Source organism: Wyeomyia smithii, chromosome 3 (genome assembly GCF_029784165.1).
Source record: "Wyeomyia smithii strain HCP4-BCI-WySm-NY-G18 chromosome 3, ASM2978416v1, whole genome shotgun sequence".
NCBI lineage: Eukaryota > Metazoa > Arthropoda > Insecta > Diptera > Culicidae > Wyeomyia > Wyeomyia smithii.
The window spans coordinates 260,580,156-260,600,263 of NC_073696.1; the positions used below are offsets into that span (position 1 = coordinate 260,580,156).

The 20,108-nt window shown below is 41.3% G+C and overlaps 1 protein-coding gene across 3 annotated transcripts in view; it reads right to left on the bottom strand.

The window, feature by feature from the left end:
- LOC129731910 (uncharacterized) overlaps positions 1-20,108 on the bottom strand; it is a 527,400-nt gene that overhangs the window by 372,888 nt on the left and 134,404 nt on the right. For all 3 annotated transcript variants that reach the window (XM_055692286.1, XM_055692282.1, XM_055692283.1), the window contains exon 2: positions 17,986-17,999. The gene's annotated coding sequence lies outside the window, so the exon portion shown is untranslated. The remainder of the gene's footprint in view (positions 1-17,985; positions 18,000-20,108) is intronic.

The following is a 20,108-nucleotide window of genomic DNA, read 5'->3' on the forward strand; positions in this document are numbered from 1 at the left end:
ACCGGAAATACCCATATTGGGAGGTATTTTTGGTTGTTTTCCAGAAACTAAAAGTGGTCGTCTTCGGATTCAAAATAGTGTCCAGGGTCAATGTTTGGTTTCTATGCATCATTACGTTTACTGAAATATCCATATTGAGTATTATTCGGTCATTTCCGACTGTTGCCTATAAGTTGCCATTTAGCAATTCAAAATGGTGCCTGAGGTCAATTGTTAGCTCCTTGCATCATTCTGGTTCCAGAGATACTCATATTGGATAGTATTTGTTTATTTTAGGCTGTTTTTCACAAACCGGTAGTCGCCATCTTGGATTTCAAAATGGTATTTAGGATACTGGTTAAAGAAAAACTCATATTGGGTGATATTTGGTCACTTTGGACTGTTTTTCAGAAGCCGAAAGTCGTCATTTTGGACTTTAAAATTGCCTGTGAAATCAATTTCTGGCATCTGGGCGTAATTCTGGTTTCGAAAACATTCATATTGAATGGTATTTGGTCATTTCCGGCTGTTTGCCAGAAACCGGAAGTCACCATCTTAAAATTCAAGATTGTGTCTGTGATCAATTTTTAGCTTCTGTGCATCTGTCTGGTTCCAGAAATACTAATATTTAATGGGAATCGTTCATTTCAGGCTGTTTTCCAGAAACCGGAAGTTGCCATCTTACAATTCAAAATGTTGTCTGAAGTCGATTTGTGGCTCCAGTGCATCATTACGGCTCCGGAAATACCCATATTGGGTGGTATTTGGTCATTTGCCACTGTTTTTCCGACACCGGAAGTCGCCATTTTGGATTTCATAATGGCATTTGGAGACAATTTCTGGTCGCCTTCTTAGAATTTAAAAAGCTATCTGTGGTCGATTTTAGCTCCTGTGTATTATTCTCCTGTGTATTATATTGGGTGGAAATCGGCAATTTTCGGCTGTTTTCCAGAAACCGGAAGTTGCCATCTTACAATCCAAAATGTTGTCTGAGGTCGATTATGGAACATATTTGTTACCACTAAAAACATTCACCTGCCAATATGGTTCTATTTAGTTGATTAGTTCGCGAGATGTGCAGAAATTTGTGTGAAACATGTACTTCCAGAAGAGGGAGGGGCGTCAAACCATTATGGACATATTTGTTACCTCTAAAAACATTCACATACCAAATTTGGTTGTATTTTCTTGATTGGTTCTTGAGCTTTGCGAAATTTGTGTTTAATTTTCATGGGATCCCTCCCTTATAGAAGAGGGAGTCGGGTTTCAAACCATTATGTACATATTTGTTACCACTAAAAACATTTACCTGCCAAATTTTGTTCCATTTGGTTGATTAGTTCTCGAGATGTGCACAAATTTGTGTTTCATCCAACTATTATGGACATATTAGTTACCCCTTAAAACATCCACCTGCCAAATTCGGTTTCATTTGCTTTGTTTTGTTCTTGAGTTGTGCAGAAATTTATGTTTCATTTGTATAGGACCCCTCCCTTCCAGAAGAGGGAGGGGTCTCAAACTATCATAGGAACCTTTATCGGCACCAAAAATCCCTACATACAAATTTTCACGTCGATCGGTTCGGTAGTTTTCGGGCCTATATGGATCAGACAGACAGACAGACTTGACTGCATTTTTATATGTAAAGATTACAACATCAATATTTTAGAACCTAAAGAGTGAATATATATTTATTGGATTGAAGCGTTCATGTAAATCTATTTTCACAAATAAAAAATTGAATGCGAAAGGCTGGGTCTGACCGCCAGGTGGATTAATTTAGGTTTTTTTTTTTAATTTAATTTCTTATAGATTGATACCTCATCTTGTCGCGGTCTTTTACCGTTAGTTCGCGGTAGAGCAAATTGCTCCCGCAAACCTGAATAGCATTACTAATATGAAGATGGAAATATTTCTGGATGTTGAAACAAACGAGATAGAGATTGAAATCTTCCCCATCAGCTTCCCTCTACCGTCTCCTGTACCTAGCCCAGTACCAGAAGTTCCGAAGGTACGAGTAAAAGCTTATCCAGGTGCTTCAGGAGGTGTAAACGTTGTCTTCTTCCGGTCCATGAAAAAGCCTTTGAATGTTATTCAAATTACAAAGTTTAGAATGAACAAACGGCAAGTTGCCGTGAATAGCTTGAAGCAAGCAAAAGCGATAGAACCTGTGAGCTCTTCACGAGAAAGTACGGTGTGGTTACCAAGGGAAACCTGACTGTCAATGACATTTTGCATCACGGGGTGTTCTGTTTTAAGAGCCCAGTGATGCAAAATGTATAAATACTAGATTGCAAGCAATTGTACTGCGTATCCATCGAGGAAAGAAAAAAGAGATTGTCTCTCTCAGATTCCTTTCGTGTGACCTTTGCCGGGTTTGCATTGCTGAACTACATCATTTTAGATAAGGTTCGTTTGCATGTACGCCTCTTTGTACCGCGGGTCATGCACTTCCAGAACAATCTCAGAGGCTCTGCAATCGATAAAGACTGTTAAGCACACCCCGCATTCCTTGTGGGAAATACGCTGGGATAATTGTGCTTGGAACGGCAGTATAGTGTTTTAGTGTACACAGACAGTACAAGGCCAGCATCGTACCTCGAGACCAACTGGGAAATTTAACGGCAGTATACCTTTTTTTAAAAAAATTCCGGCATTGAAAATAAAAAAAAAATTAAATTAGCTCTTCAAAAACAAATGCAACTCCCAACCTAAAAAATCACAACGAGAAAATGACAATGCCATACTAATCCCAAAGAATCGGGCGTAACGATCACTTGTTCTAACAAAATTAGTTTTTTTCACATTTCAAAACCAATACATTTGTTCAGTTGCCATATGTGAGCTAGAAAAGGAATAACTTTAAAACATAACTGGACTGAAACTGAATAAAATCTGAAGTGAACTGAAACTGTGATGAAATTGAGCCGAAGCTGAACCCAAACTTAACTACAATTGAACTGGTACTAAACTACAATTGAACTAAAATTGAATTGCAAACAAGCTGAAACTAAACTCGCACTGAGTTAAAACTTAAAGAAAAAATAACATTTACCTGAAACTAAACCCACACTAGGCTCAAACTTATCCGGGACTGAATTGAAACTGAACTGAAGCTAAAGTGCAACTGAGTTGAAACTTGAATGAAACTGAACTAAAACTAATCTGAAACTTACCAGAAAATAAACTAGAACTGACCTAACCTATTAAAATCAAACTGAAACTGAAATTGGACTGAAACTAAAATGCATGGGTTCTTGAATAACGCGAAATTTGGTTGGAGCATACACGAGAAATACTCAAAAGGCAAATTCGAATGAAGATGGCGTCGGTATCAGTTATGGATCACTCCATACGAAGTGACAGCAAAAAAGCATCGAGAAACTCGGCATCGCCCATCACAGATTTTGTTCAAAATTGGGGAATTAATTATCTCGTCAAAAAATTACACATTTTGTGTCGACTGGAATACCTCCCGCTCTATGGGAACCCTCTCTTTGTTTCAAAATAACGCATTTTTTGTTCAAGACCTTTTTTTTCTCAAACTCTCTCTCTCTCTATCTCTCACTCTCTTTTCTTCACAAGATGTAAGACGTTCGACAATAGAGGAGAGAGGATTTTTGAAGAAAAAAAATCAACGTTTTGAAACGATCTGAGAACAGAGCTCTCGACGAACTACGTAACCAGCTGGTAGTTTGCAAACTTGCACAAAACCAGCGCTAACCCTCTCGGTGGCCCTTTACGGACATGAAGCATGGATGTTGAAGGTAAAGAGCGTAAAGACCTGCGATCGATACTTGGTGGTAAATTAGAAGATGGAGTGTGGCGCAGGGGCATGAATCACGAGTTGGACCAGGTATACGAACATGCTGGTATAATGAGGCAGGCCTCTGAGAGCCCCTCTAGCTTCCTTCAGTAGATAACCAGGAAAAGCCGCCGACTCCTCGATGCGCGGTGGTAGAGCCTCCTCAAACTTCTTGTGAGCCGAGATACTTTTTGAAATAAAAGGGACAAAAACAACGCCATATGAATTTAGAACGCTTGCAGAAGTATCTCTCAACGTGAGTTTGTCGAGAAATGAATTAATACTGTATGATTATCAAATTGGTTAATAAATGTGTACCGCCCTCCGTAAAGCAGCATGGAGAATAAGAATACTGTGCGTATGCATCGTACTTTGTGAAATAAGATGAGCAGAAAAAAGATGGCTAACGACTCGTCATGTCGTGATTGGAGAGATGCTGAGAAGATAAGCAAATTGTTGTTTCGTTTGTTATTTTTATATTTCTTTTTCACATTTATTCGTTCTATTATTACGAAAACAACTATTGTTTTCAATTCAGTTTTACCAATGAATAAAACAATATAAAACAAAATGGTGACAACAGTGTAATAGAAGAACTGAAATGAGAAAACCCCATAACTTTAAATTAAATGATTTAGGAGTTCACTGACAGAAAAAATCTGGCAACACTGCTTCAAAAGATGAAATTATTTTTGATCAACCAGAAAAATGTGTGTGATAAAAATTGAATATTTTGAACTATGTTTTCGTCAAAATGTTGCAACTCGAGATTGACTCATTTTACCTCAAGAGAATAGGGGTTCTTTACGTAAAATTTTCCAAGGAACACAATGAAACTATCAAATTGAAAGCATAATTGGCTACATTTGCAAACAATGTGAATTTTGTTAAAAAAAATCACTGATGAAAGATCATCTATCTTATTATTTCTGGAGTTTTTGACCGAAAATGCGTTTTAAGCATAAAAAATAACCCTCACAAAGGAAAGGAATAGTCCCATTCGATACCAAATCAGGATTCCGGCGTAGAAACCCCATATGATTTACGCCAAATCCGTGAGAGTCGTGTCAAATTTGTTCGGACTATATTCCTGAACCTTTTCGAGAATTCATCGAATTGTTAAGCAAAAAACCTCAAAGGTAACAGGTGAAGGTGCAATATCATTAATCAACAGAAGGAAAAAACTTTTTTTGGCGTCGCTGAAACATGGTTTGACAAAATATCAAAGTTGAAAAGAAATAAAACTTCTTGAAAAATATTATCAAAGTGACATTCATCACATCTTTAAATGTTATCAAGAGGAAAATATAGGTACTGAAAAGCTCATCTAAATCCAATGATATTTAAAAATTTACGTTCCTCTGTGAACCTTTGCGCAGAAGTAGTAGAATTGTTATTCATATTTCTCAAACTGGATTGCTTCTTGTGATTTTATAAATTAGCTGTCATGCGAGAGAAGCTTAATCACACCACCACGTGGATCATTGCTTTGTTTTTTCCTTTTTTGTAGGCACTACCCACATACACCCGACGGTATTGAGAAACAGCTGATGCACTCCGAACTTCGAAACCACGCTGCCAAAACCACAACGTATATGCAAGCGGCCGAATGGTGGAGTGGAGGCAAATGAAATTACTTATTCATAAAGTCTTTCATTTCATTCCCAACGCGAGAAGAGTGGCGTTTTTTTTTTTTTTTGTTTCGTCTTCAGGCTCGTTTCACTTCACTCACGTCACTTCTAGTTGGGGCTTGTGCCGAAATGAAGTTTTACGGTTTGATGTGTGAATAATAGATACATTATTGTTGATTAAGATTGACGCGGATACGCGGAAGCAGTTTCTGGGGGCCGACAGCCCGTTGAGTGATTTAGTGCAAGTGTATGTTAAGTGTGTTTTGTGTGGTGACTAATTATCGTGTACGATATGTGAAATTGTTTTTTGCCAATTCCGGATGAGCTTTTGAATGGATTGCTTCATTACGGATAATGAAGGCCATAAACAAAGCCTCATAACAAAGCCAATTTTCACAACTCGATCTGAACTAGATTGCTTGAGACGGATGCTTAAAATAGTTGTCTTTGTTATTGACTTTCGGGAATGGAATTTTAACTATTGCTCTCATAGGGACATTGCTTCTGATGATTAGTCATTAATGCAACCCCATCGAGTTATAGACCAATAATCGTAATTAAGTCGTTTTTGCAGCCCAAAAAAGTAGAACGGCAACAGCAAACATAGATTTCAATCTATTTTATTATCCTCGTTATTATCCTTACCGTGACCAAACCCAGTTCAAGCCCAATTAAATTGCAGCCAATTTACGTTTAATTATTGGAACGACAAAATCGTATCAACCGGTAGCGCTAACACTTCTAACAGTAAAAACGATCATTATCGCCACTGGCTACTGGTTGCAGGGATTCCCATTCAACACTTCTTCTTCCGATAATTCGAGATTGATCGGCATGATTGGGATAGAGCGATTCTTTTTTGCTTCCCTTCTACTGTTAATTTTTCCTCCGAATACACCGATGATGTGGATAATGCGGATGTCGGAACAGGAACTTCTAGCGTACCGGACGAGGGTTGTAGTAGCAAAAAGCGACTGTCAGCGGCAGGAGAAGCTCGTACGTGGATTTGCCACACTTCATTTGGGATACTGTGTGTAGTAGGTACTATTAGCCAAGTATGCGAGAAAAGGAAATGCAAAGAAGCGTGTCAAGTGAAATGAAGAGCTGTTCAGTTTTGGAGTGTACTTAGTCGGGCACGGGGACTCTTGTCAGGAGTTCAAATCCGAACAAAAACAAATTCGACTCCAGCGGATGCTTTAAATTTATCAGCACGACTCGAAGGTCTGCCGCTCTCCGGATGGCCGCTGCAGACGAAAACGTAAAAATCATCGTCCTGGAAAATGTTATGGCAAATCTATTGAACCGTCATTTGTGTATTTGGTCCGAAATAAAATAGAGTCCCCCAACAACAGGCATAGCTTCGCAGCGACCGGGCGACTTATGGCTGGCTCACGTATAATCGAATCTAGCGAAGCATCAAATTGGTACAGCAGCGTTTTTGCCCGAGCAGCCGAATCCGAATGATTTTTATCAGACGAAAAAAAATACAACATGTTGATATGATGGACCCTTTCGTGAAAGGGTCTGTACAGATGAATGCATATACATAATGTTAAATATTTCTACAGCAACCGAGCAGAAGAACCGTAACCTTGCCGTCGTCAATGAATTGCGTACTCTGCCTTGTTGAGTGTCGTTGAGCGCTCGACTGTGTTTTGGTCGGAAATGTAAAGAGTAGATTGATGAAGTAACGCTTTGAAAACAGAAGGAACCAAATAATGGTGCAGAATCATCATCATCTGGCAAGGCTGGGGTAGACGATGAAGCAGCACTAGTGTCTTTCATCTTGATGGTTTTGACGTTGACTAACGTCTATATCGAAGTTAGGCCCCTGAATTTGAAAATCTAGTAATTCAACCAGGGAAAACCAGAGAAAAGTGGTCAGGTTTTGAGCGCTTATTCTGCAGTCATCTATAATCAGGTTTTCGAGGTTTTGGCATCAATCGATCAAAAATTCTTTTACGGTTAAATTTATGTAACAAAAACAAACTATTGTTTAAGATACACTATTGAAAAATTGGTAATTAATATCGATTGTCTAGAGCATACCGCGCAGCCAATCACTACCTCTCTTCCCAAGCACAGTCGACACTAACGGATACAATCGATCTGACTTTGTTGTTATTGTTGTTGTCACTTTCTGTTTCCGATGTTTATGCTGCTGCTAGCGGAAAAAACCTTGCAAATATGCATCTTTTTGTTGGTGTTAATTTTACGACAGCGGCCGGCGCCCCATCATTCTGATTCCAAAACCGCACCAGTGACATGCGGACGCTAGGTGATAGCAGCTGAAAGGAGGAAATACAAAAGAGTACCGCTCATCTCGTGCCGGTTTCACCCGTAATGCTGGTGGCTTTAGTAGTAAATGGCTACTGCAAAACACTTAAATGGCTGGAATTCTGGACGGACTAACCAGGAAACTATAATCGGCAACTGGCACCTTTTGGTGCCTCGAAATTTTGGTACAGAAGCGGGTAATTGAATTTTCTGTTTACCAAATGCTGCTGCTAGCGGAAAAAACCTTGCAAAAATGCATGTTTGTGTTGGTGGTAATAGGGTAACGGGGGTATTTTGGCCATCTTTGGGAAGTGTTCGCACAGTTCATTCAAAACAAACACATTTTTTCAACATAAATACCTACTCTATCATACCATTGTTAAAAGCTGAGTGTCTATTTTAATATACACCGTTCAACAATGCAATATATTGAAAGATATCCTAGAAATATCAAAATATCTACGAAGCACTAAAAACATATTTTGGTCCACCAAATTTTTACTTTGGCCCACCTTTATATCTAGAGACGTGTATGGAAATAGTTCGGACTAATTATGTTCAAGATCATCATCGGTATTTTTAGAGTAAAAATAGTGGGTTTGAGAAGAACATCCTTCTGCTGTGATTTTTTGTGAATTGTAGGCATTTAAAAATGAAATGATTTGGCTTATAGCGGTTTGACAGGCATTCTCATCCAATTTCATTTTGTTAAATGTGATAAATTAAGGAGTAATTACCTGTAAATTGTCACAAGCTGCTTCTTTGTTCACGTGCAACGGCCGGACGGTAAACAAAGAGATGTCAAAACTTGGCATGGTCAAAATATGTTCGCTTCAGAAAAAGGGGAAACTTATTTCGGCCATGCATTTAACCACTTTTTCAACTTTTTCCAACATGTTAGAGTATACAAACTGTTTCTATGACATTTCATTGATGTTACTACAACAACGAATTGTTTCAAAAGCATACATATTTGTTACAATAGCTTCCGGACATTGACTTGTATATTACCACTTCCTCTTGACTTTGGGTTGACTCAGCCATGACTTTGAATATGTATGAACTGATTCCAAAATAACACTACCTAGAGCCCGTTTTTCGCCGAAAATTATAGTTTCGTATGATTCTTAGGTGTATTATTCAATGTTAGTTATGCATAGTTTTCTAATATTCATTGAAATTATCAGATAAAATGGGTAAAATGTTACCGGGTGGGCCAAAATATGCATGTGGGCCAAAATACCCCCGCTACCCTATTACGACAGCGGCCGGCGCAGCTTTCAAGAAACATTAGTCTCTACCATTCCATCATCTATGTAGCCCCTCCTTCTTTCTAATTATCTGACGAAGCCTTGGTATAAAACGTATCGTTCGAACATTTCACCCCATCACACATCATTTTCTGCTAGAGTGTTGAGCAGTATAGTCGATATAATTTTGCGCTGCTTAGTACGTTCGTTTTCCGTATTCCATTTTGTAAGTTTCTTTTCTTCTGGATCTCGCCAAGGGTACTTCCATGGCTGGCAACAAGCCGCTCTTTCCTGTTCCATTAGAGGATATATCCGACAGTGACTGCGCGGAGCAGTCGACCGATGGTTTCCACCAAGTGAAAAAGAAGAAGAAGACAATGGACAGCCAAAATTCATCTGCTGCAGAAACGTCCACCGGTTCGAAACACAAACGCAAGCAGGCCGTGCCCCTCGGTTCGTCGGACACAGAAACGAATCGGCTGCTGCAAAATAACAAGTTTGCACTGCTGCCGGTAGAAAATGGTAACAACGAACCCATCGCTAAAAAAGAGCGGGTCCCCCCGCTATTCACCCCCCTCCGGGATATGCTGAAGCTACAAGCGGAGCTTGCCAATTTATCGCTGGAATCTCTCTACAAAAAATGTAGCAAAGGTACCAAAATCCTGTGCTCCAACATGGAGGAGTACAACAAAGTGAGTGATCTTCTAGCCACGCACCAGGTGCCCTACTACACGCATGACAACCCAGCAACGAAGCCACTGAAAGTGGTACTGCGTGGTTTGCCTGCTTTGGCCGCATCGACAGTGTGAGCCGAGCTAGAGCAGGTTAGCCTTAAAGTGGAAGCGGTTTTTCCGATGAATCGCCGATCCCAAACCGTCAAGGACGACCGCTTCCGAGATGAGCTGTTCTTGGTACACTTCACTAAGAGAAGCACGTCTATCGGTACACTGCGTAATATCAAACATCTGTTCCACACCATCATCCAGTGGGAACCGTATCGTCCTCAACACCGTGACGTAACCCAGTGTACCATCTGTTTGTGGTTCGGCCATGGTACACGAAACTGCAGAATGATCCCGCGCTGCCTTCAACCTGATGACTCCGAGCCTAAATGCGCCAACTGTGGCCAAAACCATCGTGCCACCAGCCGTAGCTGCCCGAAGCGTGCGGAATTTATTCGCATTCGTAAGGCAGCGTCAACAGCCAACCAGAACGGACGTCATCGGAAGCCTCCTCCGGCTCATACACCAGATCAGTTTCCACCGATCCGGACCAGACATGTGGTCCCCGTGTTGGAGCCGCTTCCGCTCCCGAATAACAGCCAACCGAATCGTAGCACCCCCGCTGCGAAATTTTCTGCGCAGCCCCGTTTCGCCGCCGCTGCTGCTCTCTCGAACCAAGGACCCACCCCGCCTCCTGGATTGTCATACGCTGGCGTTACCTCTGGGACGTTTGCTGGTTCTACTGAAGATGACCCTCCACTATCAACAGAGGAACTAGTCAAAATCATCTCCGCTGCATTCGAAATCCAGCGTAAATATAAAACCCGCAGCCAGCAGCTTGCTGCAATCGTCGCCCTAATCTCCAACAATGGACCATAAGCCCTTCGTTATTGCGAATTGGAATGCTTGTTCCCTTAGGAACAAACACGTTGAGCTTCTTGATTTCCTTGGCGAGAAGGAGGTCAATATTGCCGTCATTACGGAGACTCATCTTAACCGGAAATTAACATCTTTCTACCGGGCTTCCAGCTGGTACGACTAGACAGGATCAGTGCAGGGGGCGGAGGAGTTGCTATTGCTGTGAGGAGCAACGTCAAGCGTCGCCTGCTGCCGAGTTTCCAACTAAAGACTATCGAAGCCATCGGGGTCGAAGTTGAAACCTCGCTCGGCCCAATCATCATCATCGCAGCGTACTGTCCCAAGCAAACCACCACCCGAGACGGTACTGCTGCTAAACTACGAAACGATCTGGCCAAGCTGACTCGGCGGCGAGCGAAGTACATCATTGCTGGAGACCTGAACGCTAGGCACGAAGTGTGGGGCAACCGAAGACGAAACCGGAACGGCATCATCCTGGCGCAAGACCTTGAGACCGGGCACTACAACATCTTGACACCGGAGTGCCCTTCCAGAATCTCCCGGACCGGGGTTCACTCTGTTCTGGACATATTCCTGTCCAACATGGCAATCTTCGAGGTTCCAGTGGTGTTCGAGGAGCTCTCGTCGGACCACTATCCGGTGGTGCTTACCTCGGGTGCCACTGCAGAGACGGTGGCCAATCAGCCTAGGCGAGATTACCATCGCGCCGACTGGGTCCGGTTTCAGCGTATCGTCGACGAGAACACCATCACCGACCACCCCTTGAACACTCCAGTGGAGATCGACCAGGCGTTGGACACCCTCCAGCGTGCGATTGCCGTCGCACGTGTCTCGGCGGTCCCCGTACAGCAAACTCAGGTGAGTACCGCCATCCATATCGACAGCACCACTAAACACATCATAAGGTTGCGCAACATCTATCGGCGCCAGTACCAACGAACTGGTGACCGATCCAAGAAGACCATGAGCAACCGACTGAACAAAGTTATCCAGGAACGCATTCAAGATCTGCGGAACCGCGAGTTTGGCCAAAAGCTCCGCCAGATTCCACCAAACTCAAAACCTTTTTGGTCTCTAACCAAAATTTTGAAAAAGAGACCAAAACCCATTCCTCCGCTTGTTCCGTCCGGGGAGAGTGAACTACTCATAACACCTGTTGAAAAGGCAAACGCGCTGGGGCAGCAGTTCGTGTCGTCACACAATCTGGGGCGAAACATCGTCAGCCCTTTCGAGCTGGCTGTTTCTGAGGGAGTTTCCATGGTCGACAATTCGAACAGTTTGGTCCCAGAGGAAGCACGAGTGACGGCGGATGAGCTCATCGGTCTAGCGAGGGGATCTAGGAATATGAAGGCCCCCGGCTTTGATAACACATTTAACCTCGAGCTCAAGCACTTGAGCCACGGCTCATTTGCTTTTGTAGCACAAATTTTCAACCGGTGCTGGGAGCTTGGCTACTTCCCTTCAATGTGGAAGTTAGCTAAAGTCATCCCAGTTCCGAAGCCGGGGAAAGATCCTTCTATTCCTAAGGGCTATCGTCCAATCACCCTACTCTCTGCCCTCTCCAAGCTGTTTGAAAAGTCGATCCAGAGCCGCCTGCTTTCATTCACCGATGAGAATGGTGTCCTCCCTGAGGAACAGTTTGGTTTCCGCAAGGGCAGGTCCACCATCCATCAGCTCAATCGAGCTACGAACATCATCCAGCGGAACAAGCCGGTGTCCAAGACGAACAGCAATGGCGCTTTTGGACATTGAAAAGGCTTTTGACAATGTGTGGCATGATGGCCTGGTGTACAAGCTACATCGACACAATTTTCCGCTATATTTGATAAAGATCATCAAAAGTTATCTCTCGGACAGAGCTTTTCGGGTTTCCTTGCACAATGTGTGCTCAGAGCAACTCAACATCGATGCAGGAGTGCCCCAAGGTAGTATCTTGGGACCACTCCTGTATAACATTTACACCTCGGACATCCCACCTCTCCCGGGGGGTGGAGTGTTGTCCCAATTCGCGGATGATACCGCGATCATGTATAAGGGTCGCATCATCCGCGCTCTGACACGCAGGCTGCAAGGAGGCCTGGATGCTCTGAATGAGTACTACGCCAGCTGGAAAATTGTGATCAATGTGGCTAAGACCCAGGTCATTTTGTTTCCACATTCGAGATCGCCCAGGCTTGTTCCTGCTGACGATTGCAAGATACGGTTCGGTGGCTCCCTCTTAGAGTGGTCCAACGTGGTTGTTTATCTTGGTCTGTCTCTGGACAGTCATTTGATTTTTCGGGTACATGTCGATAAGACTGTGAACAAATGTAGCATCCTCATCAGGACATTATACCCCCTGATTTGTAGGACATCGACATTGTGCCGGAGGAATAAGATGGCTACAGACTACAGACAGATTATTTACCCCACGTTGGAGTACGCAGTACCAGTTTGGAAGGGCTGTGCCCAGACACACAGGCTGAGGCTCCAGCGCGTGCAAAACAAAATTTTGAAGATGATATTGAACCTATCCCCCTGGACGCGAACAAGCGAGGTACATGAGCTTGCAAACCTGGATACCTTGGCAGAGCAATTCGACCGCTACTGTATGAGATATGGAGGGAGGTGCTCCACTTAAGAACATGCGATTATTCGAGAGTTATAGTTTTTACGTTTGTACATAGTAGGATTAAGTAGTAATAAGTAGGTAGGTTATTTAAAAATTCTTAAATTTAAAAACACGATGTAAAACATCACAAAAATTACCAAAATCCAATCAATAAGCAACAATTATTGAAAAAAAAGAGAAAATCAAAACTAAAGATGAAATGCTTAGACAGCAAAACACTTACACTGTTAAACTATTGTTCCATAAAAAAAACACTGAAGAAATATATTGTAATTTAGTCAAAAAAAAAATTTTCATCCCATCAGTTTCATTATTAAACCGTACCGGATACATACGGACGCTCGGTGTTAGCAGCTGAAAGGAGGAAAGACAAAAGAGTACCGGTCATCTCGTGCCGGTTTCACCCGTTATGCTGGTGGCTGTTGGTAATAAATAGCTACTGCAAAATACTAAAATGGCTGGAATTCTGGACGAACTAACCAAAAAATAACAATATAATCGGCAACTGGCACCTTTTGGTGCCTCGAAATTTTGGTACAGAAGCGGCTAATTGAATTTTCTGTTTTACCAAATGCTGCTGCTAGCGGAAAAAACCTTGCAAAAATGCATGTTTGTGTTTGTGGTAATATTACGACAGCGGCCGGCGCAGCTTTCAAGAAACATTTGTCTCTACCATTTCATCATCTATGTAGCCCCTCCTTCTTTCTAATTATCTGACGAAAAATTGACTCGGATCACTATCTCGTGATACGTGAGATCTGCATTCCAGTTTTGATATCCAGGAATGACCAGGTGTTTTTTTTAGTCGTATAATTTATTATTACCACCATGTCAAGAATTAATCTTTTGCAATTTTTTAATCAATATATTAATTTGACACGGCTCTATAAGTTATAAGTTTTACGGAGCGTTCACGATTTGTCAGCAATTAGCCAATGTACTCAAAATATTGAGGCTTTGTCTAATGTGGCATTCGTCTCTAAGGAATAATAATTGTAATTTGCAATGTGTAGAGATTTGTGACATTATTCCTGATAGTATATTTTAATACTCAATGACTGGTAAAAATCAATGTCTGGGTCTTAAATACAATAGATGGCATCTGGACGTTGAAAGTAGGATAAACCAAACATTTTCAGGGACCTAGTGATGATAATGTCAATAATTTATTTTTTAAATTTCAGGGTTCAGAAACACTACGAAACTAGAAATTTGATCGTTATTTTTGCCCAACTCACGTCATTCAATCGTTTTATTACCGCTACTTCAACATGCTTTTCTATTATTTGAAACATTTTAAGCTCGGAACGCAGAAAAAACTTTATATTTTATTCAACTTTTAAATCTTTTGTAAATTATTTAAGATTACGAATATGTTCGATATGATGAAAAACATAATTGTAGATACCTAAACTATCACTTTACTACCAGTGTACTAGTTGTAGCTACCTGAAAATAACTAAAAGTGAACATCCACTTATTATCAACTAAATATTTCAAAGATGGCACCAACTTTTGATTTTTTAGATGGGTATACAATTTACCATAACCATTAGAGTAAAAAGTATCACAGATGATCATGCTATTATTGGTTGAAAATCATTTTAAATATACTCCACATATCATCTTATAAATTACTTTCAATTAAGGAAATTATTATATCCTTCAAAGATAATGAAAAGTTATTTAAAAATAAACAACAATTATCTATCCGTTTTTTAAAGTAATATCAGCTAACTTACGACCAGGTGAATGGAGGATGTACTGAAAATTTAAAAACAAAATTGTAAAAATCATCGAGAAAAAGTGAAAAAAAGCACGTGGTTAAAGTCGGCGGGGGAAGGGGGGCTCTACCAAAATACCACGAAAGACCACGGGGTGGTACGGGAGGTATAAAAAGTGATCAAAATATAACCACGTGGTTTAAGAACGGCTCCTGAGATAAAGTAACCAGGTAGGGTTCCGCAGTCTGCAAGTTCATAGAAAACTTGCACTCTATAAAACACTGATTGTCCTGGTAGCTATCTACGGTCATGAAGCATGGGAACTTATAGAGGCTGATCGAAGAGCTCTTGGTGTTTTTGAGCGTAGAATCATGAGGTCAATTCTTGATGGCATATTGGAAAATGGTGTCTGGTGCAGACGCATGAACTTGTTTTATGTGTGTCGACAAAGATTCTCGCGTACATTCTGTGCCGAACACGCATCAGTATCGGACGTGTGATCGGTGATCGCTCCGATAGAATATAAAACAAACAAGTGTTGGCATTGTTTGCCTGGTCGAGTGAAATAAATCCGGGTTCAAGGTCGCGCCTTTGTTCAACTGTTTTGCATCGTGACTACCAGCTGGTGCGTAAGCCGATTGGGCTGCTGGCTGAATTGTGCTACAGCAGTGGACGAGACACAAAAGAGGAAAAAGAAGAAGCCATCAGTTGACAGTGAGTTGTATCGCTGTGTGGAGTGATCTCACACCTGGCTCGCTGCTGGTGGCTGTTTGGTGCTGCTGTATTGGTGCTGCTGGCTGTAACGGCTGCAACTTCGAACGATCGGACAACCAACCTTACTGGAAGGGAGAAGTAAAAAGGTACGTGCTCTTGTCGGCGTTAGTGCGCTAGACTTAGCGGGATGGATGTAGATCCCTCGCCTCCCGCGCCACCATCCCCGAACCTCTCTGACCCTGACCCTTCTGTTACCCCCTCCCCTGTTCATTCTTCAGTCCCCCCTCGCCCCAGGCTTTACCCAGACGGAGCCCAGGGCAGCTATGCTGTCTATTTTCGGCCAAAGGCGGGACCGAAATCGGAACAGTTGAACCTCTTGCAGATTTCTAAAGACCTGACGAAGGAGTACAAGGGCGTGACCGAAATTTCCAAGGTCCGGCCTAACAAGCTCCTTGTCGTGGTCAGTAACCTGAAAGAGGCCAACGATATAGCTTGCTCTGAGCTCTTCACACGCGAGTATCGCGTTTACATACCCGCACGAGACGTGGAGATCAACGGTGTCATAACCGATTCGAGTCTGTCGGTCGAGTGTATCTTGGCAAGCGGTTTTGGCTGCTTCAAAAATGCTTTGTGTCACGACGTAAAAGTAAAGATCAAGTGACATGGTGACGAATTCTGGATTCAGTACTGAATCAGCTGTAAAAGCGAGTAAATCATCAGAGAAAAAGGTAATATCGTATTATCAAAAAAATTGCGAATTAATGTACATTGTGAATAAAATTTGCCCCAACACACTTCCTTGAAGTGCAACAAAAAAGTTTCATATGGAACCAGATGTGGAATCGAACAAGTAGTTGTCCAACCATTCGCATTAGTTCACGAAATACCAAAGAGGCCTAGGAGCTAAGTTCAAAATCTTAAATTGATGAGATAATAGCTTCTTTACACCCAATGTTTTGCCCCTCCTTTGATAACATAAGATTCAAGGAAATTTCACAAGTACGGTTGCAGTAACTTTTTCCAATAGAGACGCATGGTGGTTCATGGATGTGGTCCAAAAATAAAGTGATATCAAAAAATAAAAATCTATCAATGCAAAAAAAAACTACGCACAAATTTCTGAGGAATCCAAAAAAAATCGAGCGAAAGGATCTTCTGGGTCCCAAACCTTCCATAACGACAAAAACCGGTTTAAGTAAAAAATTTCGCATAGCTGTTGTAATGTGAAATACAGTTAGGGGCCATCCACTTTCCACGTGGACAGCTCTAGAGGGGGAGGGGTGTCTGCAGGGCCGGATTTGGGTGATGGGGAGCTCGGGGCAGATATCGTCGGGGGCCCTCTTTTCTTAAAACATTGAGTGGTTATTGTGAAAGGAAAGTGATGAGGAAAAAAGAAGTAATCTCCTTGGCTTTCATCTGGCCTAGGAATACGGAGGCCCTCTAGAGTCGGGAGGCGTCGAGAGGCATTGCTCCTACCCCTCAAATCCGGGCCTGGGTGTCTGTATAATGTCCACGGTCCATATATTGGTATATTTCTTTGAACGACCAACTAATTACCTTCAATTCAAGCTCGAAAACTCTAAATCGCTCAAATAATTCGAAAGCTTTAATAGCTTACGAAATGAGTTGTTTTCTTGGGCCAATCTATTTGAAAAAATATCACTCTTATCACCCAAACAAAACTATGGATCAGCAGAAATTCAGATAAAACTTTTTTTTATATTTTCATTTATATTGCCTCACGCCATTATAAAGTTATTGAATTTTCAACAAGGAGTTATTTGTTTTTTAGTAAGTTTTTTTTAAATTTTAAATTCATAATTGTAAGCTTAGCATACAGGTTGCGAGTTCAAAAATAGAAATAGCGATTTTCAGCACGCTTCTTGAATTTTTTTCTCCGAAATTTTTACTCTAGAAGCCTTTTTCACCAAAGTTCAAATCATTTTTTATATACTCCAGAGCATTGATTTACTGATTCTTGATTGAGGATAATTTTAAAAATGTTGAGTATATTGGGTATTCAATTTCATTTATCTGCTACCTGATATTTCGAGATTTTCTATCATTTCCAGCAATGAATCACAGTTAGCGTTCCTTGTTTTAAATATGCTTTTTTGTTCAGTTCTGTCATTATCACAAAATGTCACAAACACCGATTTAAGGCCTTTTTTCATTTTCCTGCCGCGAATTTTTTCCTCTAATAACTTAGATAATGAAAGGAAAATTGCTAAAAAATGACTCGGACGTTTTGTCTTAATTTTTTGTATTTGGTACGCAATTTTGATGTGAGATAAGGGGAACCTGTTTCTAGTTTATGTTTTTTAAAATACGTTTTTAAATTGCTTGCCTGTTGATTGCACGATGGAAACATAGCATGTGGTGGACGATAGTACCTGTTTCAGGCTGCCTGGAAATAATCAGAAAAAAAATTAACATCAGTATCTATGTTAAAAATAGTAGTATTATGATTTTGATATGATTGAATATACATTGCCAAAAGTATCACAACAAGCCAAAGCTTAAACGAACTCAATACATGTGAAACTCAATACATGAAAAACTCTGGTGGTAAGAAAAAAAGCATTGGTGGTTCAAGGTCGGGTTTCCTTGACACCAAAACACAAAAGCTCAAAAAAGCACAAACTGATTGATAACTTTATCTTGTTTTGCTGTATGGCTTATGGTATCCGAGGGAGGCAGACGTTGCAGATGTACTAACTTGTTCCGTCCGAAGCGGATGGAAAACTTGTTCTTTGTTTTGCTTTACGCGATGGGTGACTTCCCACCCCCCAACTGGGTGGTATTCTAATGGTTCGGATGTTCCATCTTCAGTCAGTACATTCCCTTGTGGCGAAATAGACTTTGCAAGATGAAGCACTTAGTTCCTAGAGCTGCTTGGAAAGAACATTCGCGAAGCCATGATATGTAGAAATTCGTGGAATTTCTACTCTTAAGCAATGAAAGTAAATGATTGTGATATATTTTTTTGGGAATTGTTAAAGTGATATACAAATCAAAACTGAAAAAGTCTTCATTTCTGCCAGTGTATAACAATGCTTTCTGATAAAAATTGATCGGAATATAATAGGAATTTAAAAAGAAAAGGTTTAAATAAAAGACACACATTGAATTTGTTTATTCAACCCAGTTTACCAAGAAGTTCTCGGTTTTTGGTTCGCTGAATAAAAATATCGAATTATGCTTTCTTGCTTACTTGTCTAGGACACTTCTTCAATTTTCTAGGAAGAAGAAAGCCATCGTATTTTTTCAACAGACCAAAACTACTGCGGCTCACGACCGATTTTTGCGAAAATTAAATTAAAATAAATCATTGCAAGGTTTCCATCGAGTGGAACATTTTCACAGCACCCAACATCGGATGAAGCAGATAAATTGGTATGCTATGGTGACAACGACGACACCGCTTCGAACACCCGATAACGCTACAACAGAACCGAACTCCAACGGAAGCAAGACACGACTGTAAACAGTATTTATATATATCGTAGGTGGACTGTCAATAAATTTGTACCAAAACGGATGCCCACTCATCACATCCTCGCACGATCCATTACCGAAAAGGACCGTACGTTTTGGTTTGCAACCCGATGGTGCCGTGCCGTCCTGTGAACGGATGCAATCCGGTGGATAAATTAATGCGGTAGCATTTCGATATTTTGTGACTGTGAACAGGACAGTGCAAGCCACCACACTGGAGAGGGAATTTTATGTTGGCTACCGGTCCTGTTCCGTATATTTATTTAACCGGAAGGCGAAGGTTGTGGTCCATCGCTGAACGAACCTCGAGCAGCACCCCATTCTGGTCAGCCAGGCCCGGCAAAAGTGCAAATAATTACATCGCTCGAAAGCCGAAGGGGGGACGAATCATAATAATAAAATGCGAAAGGCTTTTTTTGTCGACAGTAAAATATACGCGAAAGCACTATTCGCTTCCTGTGAGTGGAACAAAAGAACGAATAATTGGGGAGACCGTGAAGAGAAATGAGTAAAATCAAGTAATACATTTTCCCTTGATTGAAGAGCTTAACAGTAGGAATAAATCCGAGAACGGTAATATTTCGCTTACAGTATCGTATAAAACATTGCCTGGTAATCAAAAAGAGTTCTACCCGTGTATATTTCATCAACACTTTCACCGAGAACAGTAAAAAAATGCCATTTCCTCCAAACGGAACAAGATAGGGTATAACAACTCCGCTTGCTCGAGTTGTGTCGAAACGGAAGCTGAAACAACCAGAACAAGTCGACGCACAACCATCAAAACTTACTGCCAGCCAAAACAACATGACACCGGCATCCTGTTCTATAGATGTTATTGTTGTTGTTATTACTGTCGTCATTGTCCGCATCGGCACAACGACCTTCCCATTGAAAAATCTAAATTTATGCAAATTACGCTTAAAAAGGCTCTAAGGCATTGGCTATGTGAACGAACTCACGCACTCGGTCTCGTCGGAATGCTCACTGCGTCATTAACCGAGAAAGGGGTGGTGGT